Below are 15296 nucleotides of genomic sequence, written 5' to 3' on the forward strand. Positions count from 1 at the left end.
CGCAGAATGATACGTGCCTCTCAGCTTGCACAACTGCCCTTTGGTATCCAGTATGTGGCGGTGCCATTAAGAATTAACCACTTTAGTACCGCGCTATAGCATGGCACTATAGTTCTGGGAGGGCATCCTCCCAGAACCCTACCCCCTGGGCCGCACATCGGGTGCACTCTGTAACCGCTGTGTCTTTTGGACACAGCTGATCACAGATCGGGGTAAAGGGCCAATCACAGTGGCCCTTTATCATGTGAACAGCTGTGTCCAATCACAGCTGATCGCATGTAAACAGACTTGCCGGTAATCAGCAGTCCTTTCCTCACGCGCCGTGTCTGTGTGAGGAAATGAGAGCTAATAACAAGCAAGGCTGCCAGCACAGTCTACACGGATTATCAGTGCCACCTACGAGTGCAGCTTATCAGTATTGCCTCATCAGTGCACATCAGTGAAGAAGAAAAATTACTTATTTGCAAAATTAGAAACTAAGAAAAATGTTTTTGTTTTTTCAAAATTTTCGGGCTTTTTTTGTTTCTTTAGCAAAAAATAAAAAGCCCAGTGGTGATTAACCGCTTGCCAATCTTATAACTTACATATACAGTGGCAAGACTGCTCTGCTGCGCAGGATCACATACCTAGTACGTGATCTTGAACTTCTAGATCTGGGGCGCGCATGTGCGCCGCCGGCGACCCGCTCCCGCTGTGGTTATACACAGTGGGAGCTAATCTGCATGTACCGTGGACTCGATGTTCACCAGCACCTGCCGATCATTGGGCTGTGAGCCCGAATGGATGGCAATCTGCCTATGTAAACAGGGCAGATCGCTGTTCTGTAGGTAGGGAAGGCATTGATCCTGTGTTCCTGCAAAGCCTTCCCCTAGTAAAAGCATCTCCCACACAGACACAATACACAAACACTGGTTACGCACACGTTTAATCCTTTGATCGCCACTGATGTTAACCCCTTCCCAGACAGTGTCATCAGTACAGTGACAGTGTATATTTTTTAGCACCGATCACTTTATTAGTGTCACGAGTCCCCAAAAAGTGTCAGTTAGTGCTCGATTTGTCCACCACAATATCGCACCCCCGATATAAGTCTCTGATCGCCGCCATTACTAGTGAAAAATAAATAAAAATTCCATAGTTTGTAGACGCTATAATTTTAGTGCAAACCAATCTATATACGCTTATTGGAAAAAAATTTTTAACAAAAATATGTAGCAGAATACATATTGGCCTAAATGTATGCAGAAATTTTATTTCAATTTTTATTTGATAAAAATTTCATATGGGTACAGTGTTGCATGACCGTGCAATTGTCATTCAAAGTATGACAGCACTAAAACGAGAAAAAAAAAAAAAAATCGGCCTGGGCAGGAAGTGCCGGGTATTGAAGTGGTTAATGGCACCCCTGCGACTCTGCCTAACATCTGTGCCTTTTGATGCGTGTGCAGGGAAGCGTCTGGTTACATGCAGTCCATCACCCACAGATAGCGTAAACCCAGTCTTAGAATTAGGCCAGGTTCACACTAGAGCAGCTGCGTTTTTGACATGTTTTCCATGTTTCATGCATTTTTTGTAGGAGAAGCATGGATTGCAGGCTAGGTTCACACTACTGCGTGTAAAATAGGGATCGACCAATATCGTTTTTTTCAGAACCAATACCGATTTTTCGGCCGCCTTTCAGGCTAACAGGCGCCGACATTCTGTACATCACCGTCACCTGCCACTCAGATGCAGCATGTCACCCGCCACCCAGATGCAGCATGTCACTACTTCTGGCAGCCTCTGCCCAGTGGCGTCCAAGCGGGTAAACTTCCACATGCGGGCAGGTGGTGAGAGATGATGTAACTATCTCTCTGTTCGCGTGCAGCTCTGTCAGGACCAGCCTTAGTGGCCCTGCTGTAAGGGCGGAACAGCGGTGATGCAAGGTGGGCAGTGAGAGATGATATCATCCCTCTGCCAGTGACTGCAGCGAGCGTCGCGCGGGAACAGGGGAAGGAGGACTGACCAATATCGGTAAGTTTCTGACCGATACCGATTATTTGAAAAATGTGAATAATCGGCCCCCAATAATCGGTCGACCGCTAGTGTGAATTGCACACGTTCAGGCACCCAAACAGGCAGCTGTTATGCAGATGTGCAGGGGTGACATTATTTCTTAACGGTACCCCCACACATCGAAAAAAGCAGTGCATTTTCAGGTCCATGAAACCACAGGGTGCAAAAGCACCTTGCAGTTTATGTGGAGCTGTGTTTTAGAAAAGGGTCAGGGACATTTTCCCTGCAGATACAGCAGCACATTCAATGAATAGATTGCTGTGTCCGCCCAAAAAGTGGATGTGAGCCAAACTTTATACACAAAACCGCCCACCCGTCGTCTTATACATTGGCTGTTTGAAGAGGAATACCATCGTTATGGCAGTGGATAGCTGCCATAACCCTGGTAATCTTCTTCAGCAGGCGATCTGCTTTCAGATAAAAAGTGGTCTCAGCGGCGGATTCGCCGCAAGATCACTTTTATTTTGTATAATCTTTATATTTTCAAAATAACATACATTGAAAAAAAAAAAAAAAAAAACAGACTGCAACAAAACAAGAGGGAGACAAGACAAGGGGAAGGGGATTGAGTTGTACGTATATATAAAAACCTCTGATGCATTCAGGTAGCAGACCTCATATGACTTCATCAACTTATATCCCACGGCATCGGGGGGCTATTGAGTTTTTTAACTGTTGCATCAAAACAGGATTGCACACTCATGTCTAGGGTGTAACATCGCGCTTACTACACCCAATATAACCCAGAAGGTGGAGGAAGGGGAGAGGGCAATCCCAAGTACCAAGAGCAAGATAAACAGTTAAGCAGCACGATAGTGCTATGCCCCGTACACACGGTCGGACTTTGTTCGGACATTCCGACAACAAAATCCTAGGATTTTTTCCGACGGATGTTGGCTCAAACTTGTCTTGCATACACACGGTCACACAAAGTTGTCGGAAAATCCAATCGTTCTGAACGTGGTGACGTAAAACACGTACGCCGGGACTATAAACGGGGGCAGTGGCCAATAGCTTTCATCTCTTTATTTATTCTGAGCATGCGTGGCACTTTGTCCGTCGGATTTGTGTACACACGATCGGAATTTCCGACAACGGATTTTGTTGTCGGAAAATTTTATATCCTGCTCTCAAACTTTGTGTGTCAGAAAATCCGATGGAAAATGTGTGAAGGAGCCTACACACGGTCGGAATTTCCGACAACAAGGTCCTATCACACATTTTCCGTCGGAAAATCCGACCGTGTGTACGGGGCATAAATCATTAACTGATATAGAAAACCTAGGGTTATAAAGTGCGTGGGTCTCATCCATCAAGATATTAATTGTGTGCCATCATTCTTCAAACTGCCTGCTCAGGGGTGGTAGAAGGTGGTGACATCACCATATTAGACATATAATGTATTCAAATGGCCCATATAGCGTAGAATTTAGAAGAAGGTGGTACGATCCCATTGCAAAAGATCAGCTTTAATCGTGGTGAGTAAGGGGGCAAAGTTACACGTTTATAATTGTGCAATTGTAGCTGGAAGGTGAATGCCTAAATATTTTAAGGAGGAGCAGCACCCTGTAAAGGAAAAGAAGGCTTGTAATTGTGAGCGCATCGCAGGAGGAATAGTAAGAGGGAGAATCTCCGATTTACTATAGTTAATTTTAAAGTTGGAGAGAGAATGGAATCTCCGTAGCGCCGAAATAACGTTAGTGAGGGAAATCAGTGGGTCTGTGACATAAAATAGATCATTAGCATACGCCGATAGTTTGTGTTCTGTCGTCCCTACCGTGAGCCCCTTGATGTTAGTGTTAGACCGTATCATGTTGCGTAGCGGTTCCAGGGTGAGGGCGAATATCAGGGGGGACAGAGGGCACCCCTGCCTTGTCCCGTTCCGTATAGGGAAAGGGTTAGAAAGCGTCCCATTTACTTTAAACCGTGCTTCTGGAGAGCTGTATAAGGAGCCTATCCACCTGAGCATATTATTGCCTGGGCCCAATCTGGATAACACCGCCAGAAGGTAGGCCCAGTCCACCTTGTCAAAAGCTTTTTCAGCATCCGTGGATAGAAGGAGACAGTGTGCACTGGGCCGCTGCAGGTTCGCCCAGTGGATCAGTTGTATAGCTCGATTGTAATTATCCCTGGCCTCCCTACCTGTTATAAATCCTGTTTGGTCCGGGTGAATTACCGTCGGAAGGACGGGTTTAAGTCGATTAGCCAAAATCTTCGCTAATATCTTGATGTCAGTGTTCAACAACGAGATCAGGCCTATAGCTGCTAGGGGTGGATAGGTCCTTACCCTCCTTTGGAAGGACAGCAATGTGTGCCAACAATGCCTCCTTCGGAAGGGAAGTGCCTGATGCCAGGGCATTAAAGTATGTGCACATGCGATCAGACAAAAGGTGTGAATATTTGCAATAATATGCATTGTTAAACCCGTCTAGGCCAGGACTCTTTCCTTGCAGAAGGTCTTTAACCCTTTCATGACTAAGCCTATTTTTGAAATTTGGTGTTTACAAGTTAAAATCCGTATTTTTTGCTAGAAAATGACTTAGAACCCCCAAACATTATATATATTTTTTTAGCAGAGAATCTAGAGAATAAAATGGCGATTGTTGCAATATTTTTTATCACACGGTATTTGTGCAGCGGTGTTTTAAACGCAAATTTTTGGAAAAGTGACACTTTCATGTATTTTAAAAAATCCAAACAGTAAAGTTACCCCAATTTTTTTGTATAATGTGAAAGATGATGTTACGCCAAGTAAATAGATACCAAACATGTCACCCTTTATAATTGCACGCACTCGTGGAATGGTGACGAACTACGGTACCTTTGAATTTCCATAGGCGACGATTTAAAAAATTTTTACGGTTACCAGGTTTGAGCTACAGAGGAGGTCTAGGGCTAGAATTATTGCTCTCGGTCTGACGATCGTGGCGATACCTCACATGTGTGGTTTGAACACCGTTTACATATGCGGGCGCGACTTCCGTATGCGTTTTTTTCGCTGCGCGAGCTCGCGGGGACAGGGGCACTTTAAACATTTTTTTTTTTTTTATTTAATTTATTTATTTTTGTACTTTATAAATTGTGTTTAAAATTTTTTTTTTTTTTTTTTTTTTTACTTTTATTGCTGTCACAAGCAATGTAAACATCCCTTGTGACAGTAATATGTGGTGACAGGTACTCTTTATGGAGGGATGGGGGGTCTAAAAGACCCCCCATCCCTCCTTTACACTTCAAAGTATTCAGATCGCCGAAAACGGCGATTCTGAATACTGTGTACTTTTTTAAATTCGGCGCTATTGGCAGCCGAGTAAACGGGAAGTGACGTCATGACGTCGCTTCCGCATTTACAAGAAGAAGGCTGGAACGAAGCCGCTCGCAGCTTCGTTCCAGTCCGCCCCCAGCCGCCGAACGGACACCGGGCCTCCCGATCGCACGGGAGGCCCGGTAACAGCGGCGGGAGGGGGGGGATGTCCCCTCCCGCTCCTCCGGTATAACAACCGATGCGGCTTTTAGCCGCATCGGTTGTTATACTCGGGTAGCCGATCGCCCGCTGAAAACAACGGTACCGGGATGATGCCTGCAGCTGCGGGCATCATCCCGGTATAACCCCGGAAAGCCGAGTACGCATATATGCGTTCGGTCAGCGGGAAGGGGTTAATAATAGCTTCAATCTCTGTTACAGCTATAGGCCTGTCAAGCTGCTCGCTGATTTGTTTCGACAGCTGGGGAGTTAGTGCTTCTTCTAGATATTGTGAAATACATTCCTTTTCTGTGAGGGCGTATGACCGGCGAGTATGGCAGGAAGTTGGTAAAGTTGGGCATAATATTCCCGAAAGGTGTCCGCAATTTTGGAGGACAATACGGTTAGGGAACCCGAGGTAGTTTGGAGTTTATGGACGTGGCCGGATGTGCGTTGTCGTTTGAGGGCCCTAGCTAGTAGTCTACCGCATTTATTTCCGAACTCATAAAATTTATGGGAAACATATTGCAGTCTATCCCATGTTCTCGTTTCTAACAGGTTGGAAAGCTTTTCTCTAAGGGCCATCATCTCCTCATAGAGGAGTGGTGTCATTTGGCGTTTATGTTTGAGCTCCGCCGTGCCAGCAGGGATTGAAGTTTCCCACTGCCTGCCTTTTTAAGTCTAGAGCCCTGGGAAATAAGTTCGCCCCATATCACGGCCTTATGTCCCTCCCATACATATGCCATCCCCGCCTCACCCGTCATATTCTCTTTAAAATATAAAAAGATGGTATCTGAGACCCGCTTTTGTGCCACTGCATCGTCCAGCAGGTTTTCATTTAACCGCTATGTCCATTGACGGACATCTGGAGATAGAGGAGCTATGGAGATGGGTGCATGGTCGGCGATTGTCAGTGATCCAATCGACGAGCCGGAGAGCGACTCCAAAAAACATTGGTCCACCAATAGGAGGTCTATCCGCTTATACACTTTATGCATGGCAGAATAGTAGCTAAAGTCTTTTACGGTGGGGTGAGTCACTCTCCAGCAGTCGACCAGATGATTAGCATGTAAGGTCTTACGGAATCGTTTAAGAAAAGCAAACGAGTGTGTAGAGCGGCCAGGGGAGGTATCCAGCTGTGGGTTGGGGCAGACATTAAAGTCTCCCCCCCACCACCAGTCGCCCCTCACGAAAAGTGGAAAGAGTGTCCAATACTTTGTCCAAAAACTCCAGTTGCCTGGAATTAGGAGCAAAAAGCGCAACGAGTGTAAGCTTGTGGTCGAACAGAGTGCCTTTCAGAAAGACAAATCTGCCGTCGGGATCTGCATAGTGGTCTAGGGGAATAAAAGGGCAATTCTTATGTATTGAAACCGCAACTCCACCAGATTTAGGTCTGGGTGAGTTGCTGAGATAACATTGGTTGTATATGTGTGTGGGGAGGCGGGGAACCGAGTCAGTCCTGAAATGAGTTTCCTGCAAAAGTAAAATATGTGCACCCAGTTTCTTTGTCTCAAGCCACAACTTACTGCGTTTGGATGGGGAGCCTAGGCCACGGACATTGTACGATCTTCAGAACAGCCATAGTTGGTTACCGGTAACATCGCCCCAAGGGCTTAAGGAGGATGAGGAGAGACCCACAGCAAATTGACCCATTAAACCTGAGGTGGTGAAAAGAAAAAAAAAACATATGAGTATAGCCCAGATAATGAAAGAACAAAAAACATATAGGTAATACATAACAGAAAAAAAAAAAGAAAAAAAAAACATAATGCCTAGTGGGCAAGTGAGTAACTCTTATGCCCCGTACACACGGTCGGACATTCCGACAACAAAATCCTAGGATTTTTTCCGACTGATGTTGGCTCAAACTTGTCTTGCATACACACGGTCACACAAAGTTGTCGGAAAATCCGATCATTCTGAATGCGGTGACGTAAAACACATACGTCGGGACTATAAACGGGCAGTAGCCAATAGCTTTCATCTCTTTATTCTGAGCATGCGTGGCACTTTGTGCGTCGGATTTGTGTACATACGAGCGGAAATTCCGACAACGGATTTTGATGTCGGAAAATTTTATAGCCTGCTCTCAAACTTTGTGTCGGAAAATCCGATGGAAAATGTGTGATGGAGCCTACACACGGTCGGAATTTCCGACAACAAGGTCCTATCACACATTTTCTGTCGGAAAATCCGACCGTGTGTACGGGGCATAACACCGATGGTGCAGGGGTCACCTCTCGGCCAGCCGGCCCCAAAAGGTTCGGGCGACCCACGCACCGTGGACATCCTTGGCCGAGGAGTGTAACTCCCAGGAGTTCACCTATGGGGGGTGAGTTGGGAGACATCAGGCAGGAGCCCTGCTAGGGGACCCGCTCCATTACATGAGCACGTCCGCGAATCGGATGTGCATTCAAATTATCTGCAGCAGCAAAATACATGAAAAAGAATACATAAAACAAAAAAACAAGGCAAAGATAAAACACCAGTCCTAAGAAAGGAAGAACGAGTACTCCGGTGTTATAACAGGCAATCAGCGCGCGCGCTGAGGAAGAAGAGGGACCCTGCTCAGCGGTGACAGTGGGACCATCAGGGGGTTTGTTGCGGCGTCTGCAACGACCCTGTCACCAGGGTTCCGGGTGAGCTGGAACATCTGGAGATGTGCGCCAATCAGGTATGTTCACTGCAGGTAAGCCGAGGCGGGAAAGAAAGTGAGGTAAGTCCGACTTGTTCTGTAACGTGACTTGCTGGCCTCCCTTGGTGACCGAGAGGCTGAAGGGGAACCCCCAGCGGTATACCAGGTGGGCGTCCTTCAAGACTGCTAACAGTGGCTTGAGGGCCCTGCGTTGCACCAACGTGCGTCTGGATAAGTCTGGGAATAAGGACAGCTTGGCTCCATCAAAGTCCACGTGACAGGTCCCCCTGACATGGTACATGATACGTTCTTTCACCGTATATTTGTGCAATTTGCAAATAATGTCCCGGGGTTTGTCAGGATCATCAGAGGGGGGTCTGAGGGCCCGATCGATCTCTATGTGATCAGAAGCATCCCTACCCAGAATCTGTGAATAACCCCTGGAGGGAAGGGATAATGTCTCTGGGTCCTGTGGCTTCTGGTAAACCGCGTATGCGAATATTAACCCTTCGGCTCCTGTTCTCTGCATCATCAAGTTGGTCAAGCAAAGAATCAATACGTTGATCTTGCATCCTGCAGCGTGTCTGTAGGGCCTGCAGGGTAGGGGTAATGCCCTCCACTGTTGCCTCTAAAGCCTCTACTCTGCCCCCAATATGAGCTGTGTCTGCCTGCAAATCCTCAATGTCCTTCCTGAAGGTTTTCTCCATCCTGGCCATGAAGCCCTCCAGATCAGCGCTGTCTATCAAATTGCCCAGACAAGGGGGAAGGGCTGTATGTGACGGCGCGCAGCGGGGAACACACAGCTATTGAAATGAAAGCTGTGATGTTCCCGGCACTGTAATCAAACATGCGGCGGCTCTCCTCCCTTCACTGGCTGCACTACTGGGGACACTGGCTGGCTGCATCTGATGTGTACTGGTGAGGCTGCATTATTCTCTTTTACCATGTCCCCAGTCTCTGACCATCTCCTGTACCATGTCCCCAGTCTCTGACCATCTCCTGTACCATGTCCCCAGTCTCTGACCATCTCCTGTACCATGTCCCCAGTCTCTGACCATCTCCTGTACCATGTCCTCAGTCTCTGACCATCTCCTGTACAAAGTCCGCAGTCTCTGACCATCTCCTGTACAAAGTCCGCAGTCTCTGACCATCTCCTGTACCACGTCCGCAGTCTCTGACCATCTCCTGTACCACGTCCGCAGTCTCTGACCATCTCCTGTACCACGTCCGCAGTCTCTGACCATCTCCTGTACCACGTCCGCAGTCTCTGACCATCTCCTGTACCACGTCCGCAGTCTCTGACCATCTCCTGTACCACGTCCGCAGTCTCTGACCATCTCCTGTACCACGTCCGCAGTCTCTGACCATCTCCTGTACCACGTCCGCAGTCTCTGACCATCTCCTGTACCACGTCCGCAGTCTCTGACCATCTCCTGTACCACGTCCGCAGTCTCTGACCATCTCCTGTACCACGTCCGCAGTCTCTGACCATCTCCTGTACCACGTCCGCAGTCTCTGACCATCTCCTGTACCACGTCCGCAGTCTCTGACCATCTCCTGTACCACGTCCGCAGTCTCTGACCATCTCCTGTACCACGTCCGCAGTCTCTGACCATCTCCTGTACCACGTCCGCAGTCTCTGACCATCTCCTGTACCAAGTCCGCAGTCTCTGACCATCTCCTGTACCAAGTCCGCAGTCTCTGACCATCTCCTGTACCACGTCCGCAGTCTCTGACCATCTCCTGTACCACGTCCGCAGTCTCTGACCATCTCCTGTATAAAAATATTTTTAAAAACAGTCACTTTCGGTATTGGTTTTGGGATCAGCACTCTCACACTTTGAATGACAATTACTCAGTCATGCTAGTGTACCCAAACCCAATTTTTATATTTTTTTTCTCACAAACAGAGCTTTCTTTTGGTGGTATTTAATCACTGCTGGGTTTTTTATTATTTGCAATATAAGCGAAAAAAAGAGAAATTAAAAAAAACAAAACAGAAAAAACAAAAAAAAAAAAACACACTTTTTTTTAGTTTCTATTGTAAAATTTTGCAAACGAGTCATTTTTCTTATAAATGTATGTAGCCAAAATGTATACTACTACATATCTTTAGTAAAAATAACCCAAATTAGTGTATATTATTTGGTCTCTGTGAAAGTTCTAGAGTCTACAAGCTATGGTGCAAATCATTGAAAAATGATCACATCTGATGTACTGAAGGCCTATCTCATTTCTTGAGACCCTAACAAGCCAGGAAAGTACAGATATCCACCAAATTACCCCTTTTTGAAAAGCAGACATTGCAAGGTATTTAGTAACAGGCATGGTGAGTTTTTTGAAGTTATAATTTTTTTCCCACAATTCTTTTTTTTTTTTTTTTTTTTTGCACAAAATTTCATAATAACAAGTTATTTCTCTCACACAGCACATGCATACTTACAATGACACCCCAAAATACATTCTGCTACTCCTGAGTATAGTGATACCACACGTGTGAGACTTTTACACAGCCTGGCCACATACAGAGGTCTAACATCCAAGTAGCACTGTCAGGCGTTCTACGAGCATAGATTGCACATCTCATTTGATGACAATCTATCACACTTTTGAAGGCCCTGGATATTTCCAACACATAGCATGTGCATAGCAAAAATGACACCCCAAAATACATTCTGCTACTCCTCCTTAGTATGGCGATACCAAATGTGTGAGACCTTTACACAGCCTGGACACATACAGAGGCCCAACATTGAAATAACACCTTCAGGCATTCTAGGAGCATAAATTACACATCTCATTTCTCAACCACCTATTACATTTTTGAAGGTCCTGGAGCACCAGAACAATGGAAACGCTCACAAAATGATCCCATTTTGGAAAGCTAACACCACAATGTATAATCTACGAGGCATAATGAATCTTTTGAATGGTTCATTTTTTTCCCCCGAAGTTTTTGGAATACGTAGAAGAAAAATGAAAACGCATTTTTTTAATACAAAGTTGTCCATTTATAAGATATTTCCAACACATAGCATGTACATAGCAAAAAGGACACCCCAAAATACATTCTGCTACTCCTCCTGAGTATGGCGATAACCATGTGTGAAGCTTTTACACAGCCTGGCCACATACAGAGGCCCAACATCCAAGTAGCATTGTCGGGTGTTCTAGGAGCATAAATTACACACATAAATTCCTACCAACCTATCACATTGTTGAAAGCCCTTCGTATTTCTAACACATAGCATGTACTGTACATACCAATTACAAACCAAAATACATTCTGCTGAGCAAAGGGTAAAGAAAAGATTACCTGCGGTTTTAGTAGTGCAGTGGTCCTCAGAGAAGAGCATCAGTCCAGGCAGCAGGCAGGAACGTGGACAGTGACAGCAAAACAGGCAGCAGGCAGGAATAGTCAGTTCGGGTAGAGATATCAGCACAGCCAAAGCATTGGTCCAGATAGCAGGCAGGGATGTGGTCAGCAGCAGCAAAAGGATCAAAGGATCGTCCATGCAGCAGGCAGGAATACTGTCCATAGTTAGTACATGCAGCAGGCATGGTCAGCACAGCCAGAGTATTTGTCCAGGGAGCAGGTAGGACCATCAAGCTTAGGGCATCAGTCAGGAAAGAAAGGGGACAGGGGTAGAGGCTTCTCCCACCCAAATCGCTTTGAAGCCTCCGGACAACCAGACCCTGTACTAGGAACACAGAAAACCAAAAACTGGTTTTCTGAACACAGAACACTATTCTGGACCCCCTAACATATGTGAGACCCCTGTGTAGCAGGGTGAAAGATCAATCCAAGGGGCAGGCAAAAACATGGTCAACAGGCCAAGGTCAGTGCAGGTAAAAGGCAGAAATAGACGGTAGGCAGAGGCATAGTCGATACAGTTCACATGAAAGGCAGAAACATGGCGGATAAACAATGCAGACGGTAGGCAGAGGCTTAGTCGAGAAACAGGCCAGGGTCAGATCACATGGAAGACAATGATATGATTGGTTGAGGCAGGGAAATATTCGGGTAGTCAGGACAGAAACTGAAAACGAGGAAATGGCAGTATTAGAAATATGGGCTAATAGCTTGAGAGTGTGATATCGCTTGAAGCATTCTCTGATGCAAAGGCCAGGTTGGAGGGACAGTCTTGACAATGGAAGCTGGTGTCTTTCCCAATTTCTCTTTTGTTGCACACCCGACATTTTTTTTGGCATCGTCTTCCGGATCCTGTTGGTGGAATATGGTCCGAAAAATGGCGCTCATGTAGTCTGCTGACACAATCAGAGCAAATGCTTTCTGGGGGGATACTTGTTGGTAGATCAGGGCAGTGACAACGTCTTCAATAAACTTTATGAAGGTGGTGGGCGTTTCCGTTGATTTTTGGTAGATGAAAGCATTTAAAAGGGCCAAATGAAAAAAGTAAATTGCGACTTTTTTTGTACCAGAAGAGGGATTTTCTTGTTGAAAGATAGGGCTGCAACATTTGATCATTTAAATCCACCCCCCCATGAATTCATTGTACTCGTTGATACAGGAAGGCTTGCGAACAGGACCGCGTCTTCTGCGAAGTTCAGGTGACATCGTGGATGGTGGACACAATGTACACGTCTTTCCTATCCCTCCACTTCACAACCAACACTTCCTCGTTCCTCAAGCTTGTCAATTCCCCTCTTGGAATGGTTGTGATGACAAGACGCTGTGGGAAGCCCTTTTGGTTTTTCCTTGTTGTACCATAGGCCAAAGTTTTTTTTAGGTATAGGTGGCGGAGAAGGGGCAAACTGGTGTAATAGTTGTCCATGTAAATATGATACCCTTTTGGAGAAGTGGGAATGCCAACTCCCAAACAATTTTTCCACTTATTCCTATGTACGATGGACACTCCGATTCGGATCCTGATGTGCTGCCTTCGGGGGGCTCATATTCCAAACCAGAACTGATCGGTGAGAGCTCCCCGTTTCTCTCATCGGTCAGACTGAGTACTTCGTATGCCTCTTCTGGGGTGTACACCGTTGTGGACATAGTGGCTGTATGTACTCTGGTGGTGGATCCTCTGGTGGCAGGTGGCGGGTACTCTGGTGGCAGGTACTCCTGGTGGCAGGTCCTCTTTATTTAGGGAGGGCAATCTGGCCACAGTAGTTCAGTATAGGGTACTGTAATATGTAACTCACTGTTAGCTGATCTCCTCCTCACACTGGATCGGTGTGTGAAGAGGAGAACCCAGCAACAGCGGTTACACACTGTTTTGTTTACATTTAGTGACTGGCTGTGATTGGACACAGCCAGTCACATGGTAAAGAGCCAATTTCATTGGCTCTTTACACTGATCAGGGCTGGGCTGTATCCAAGGGAAAAGCCTCAGCCCCGATCCCGGCTCTGCGCACCACCGGGGGCACGCACGGACACCGTGCACGCCGCTGCTCCGCATAGTGACCAATCACTGCTCCCGAAGCTCCGCCGCCGCTCCATTACCCCCATCGGGGGAACGGCTGTGTCCCTCGGGACACGCCGGATCCCCAATCGCCGCTCTGCGGGCCCCCAGTGGCAGCATAAAGCCGAGGATGTCACATGACGCCCACCCAGGATGGGTGATCCTATCTGTGGGCGTCATTTGACTATGGCTGGGTATTGAAGTGGTTAAAACTGAACACATATTAATTACGCAGGTTCTGTGGCTGATTAACCACTTGCCGATGTACATCCAAAGTTTGGCGGCGGATATCGTTGTTATGGCAGCAGCTAACCAGTATCCCCGTTTTCGTGCGGTGGTCGGCTTTCAGATAAAAGTGGTTTCTACGGTGGATTTGCCGCAAGATCACTTTTATCGGTGGCGGAAGAGGGCCCCCCCCCACTTACTGGAGCCGTCGTTAGCAGCGGAGGCGATCGCGTCTGCCTTCCTGCTGTGCCTGGAGACGAGTGAGGCCAAGATGGCGCCCACTCGTCTCCATGACACTGCTGGGCGGAAGCGACGTCAAAACGTCACTTCTGCCCATACGTCTTATAGGCACATTTTTTTCAATTACTTTTTTTTTTTTAGTGCATTTTTTTAGTGCATTTTAGTGTAAATATTGAGATCTGAGGTCTTTTTGACCCCAGATCTCATATTTAAGAGGTCCTGTCATGCTTTTTTCTATTACAAGGGATGTTTACATTCCTTGTGATATGAATAAAAGTGACACAATTTTTTTTTTTTAAAACAGTGTCAATAAAAATAAAATCATGTAAAATAAATAATAAATTAAAAAAAAAAAAAAAAAACCCCGTCTCGGCGAGCTCACGCGCAGGAGCGAACGCATACGTGAGTAGCGTCCGCATATGAAAACAGTGGTCAAACCACACATGTGCGAGCGAGTGAGAGCAATAATTCTAGCCCTAGACCTACTCTGTAACGCAAAACATGCAACCTGTAGAATTTTTGAAATGTCACCTATGGAGATTTTTGAGGGTAAAAGTTTGACGCCATTCCACGAGCGGGCACAATTTTGAAGCATGACATGTTGAGTATCAATTTACTTGGCGTAACATTATCTTTCACAATATAAAAAAAAAATTGGACTAACTTTACTGTTTTATTTTTTTATTCAAAAAAGTGTAAGACCGCTGCGCAAATACGGTGTGAAAAAAAGTATGGTTTAGGAGATATTCCCCTTGCAATGAGCCGCTGACTTCAGCGGCACAGGGGATTCTCGGCTGAAAGCCCGGCAGATGCCGGACCTTGCCGGAAAGAAGTTTCCCGCGTGCATGCGCGGGAATGACGACATCGTGGCTCCAGCCACTCACAGTGCTGGAGCTGCGATACCCGGAAGACACGCCGAGGCAACATGTCAGCTAACTCCGCGTGGACCAGGTAAGATACCGATGCCTCGTTCTAAGGTAAGTATTTCATAATGAGCTAGTATACAGTGCATACTAGCTCATTATGCCTTTTACCTTACAGGTGTATATAAAAAGTGTCAGCGGGTTTACTACCGCTTTAAAGCGATGAGGTGGTAACCCTATCTATGGGGCCGAAATTGTGCACCTGAACCTTTTCCAAAAACGCGCTGACATGAATGGGTACCGCTGAAAATAACGTGATTTATTTTGACGTGCCGTTTCGTGAGACTGAAGTGGCCTCGAGTGTGACCCTGGCCTTCGCAACGCCCCCACGT

Source organism: Aquarana catesbeiana, linkage group LG12, assembly GCF_042186555.1.
Source record: "Aquarana catesbeiana isolate 2022-GZ linkage group LG12, ASM4218655v1, whole genome shotgun sequence".
Classification (NCBI taxonomy): domain Eukaryota; kingdom Metazoa; phylum Chordata; class Amphibia; order Anura; family Ranidae; genus Aquarana; species Aquarana catesbeiana.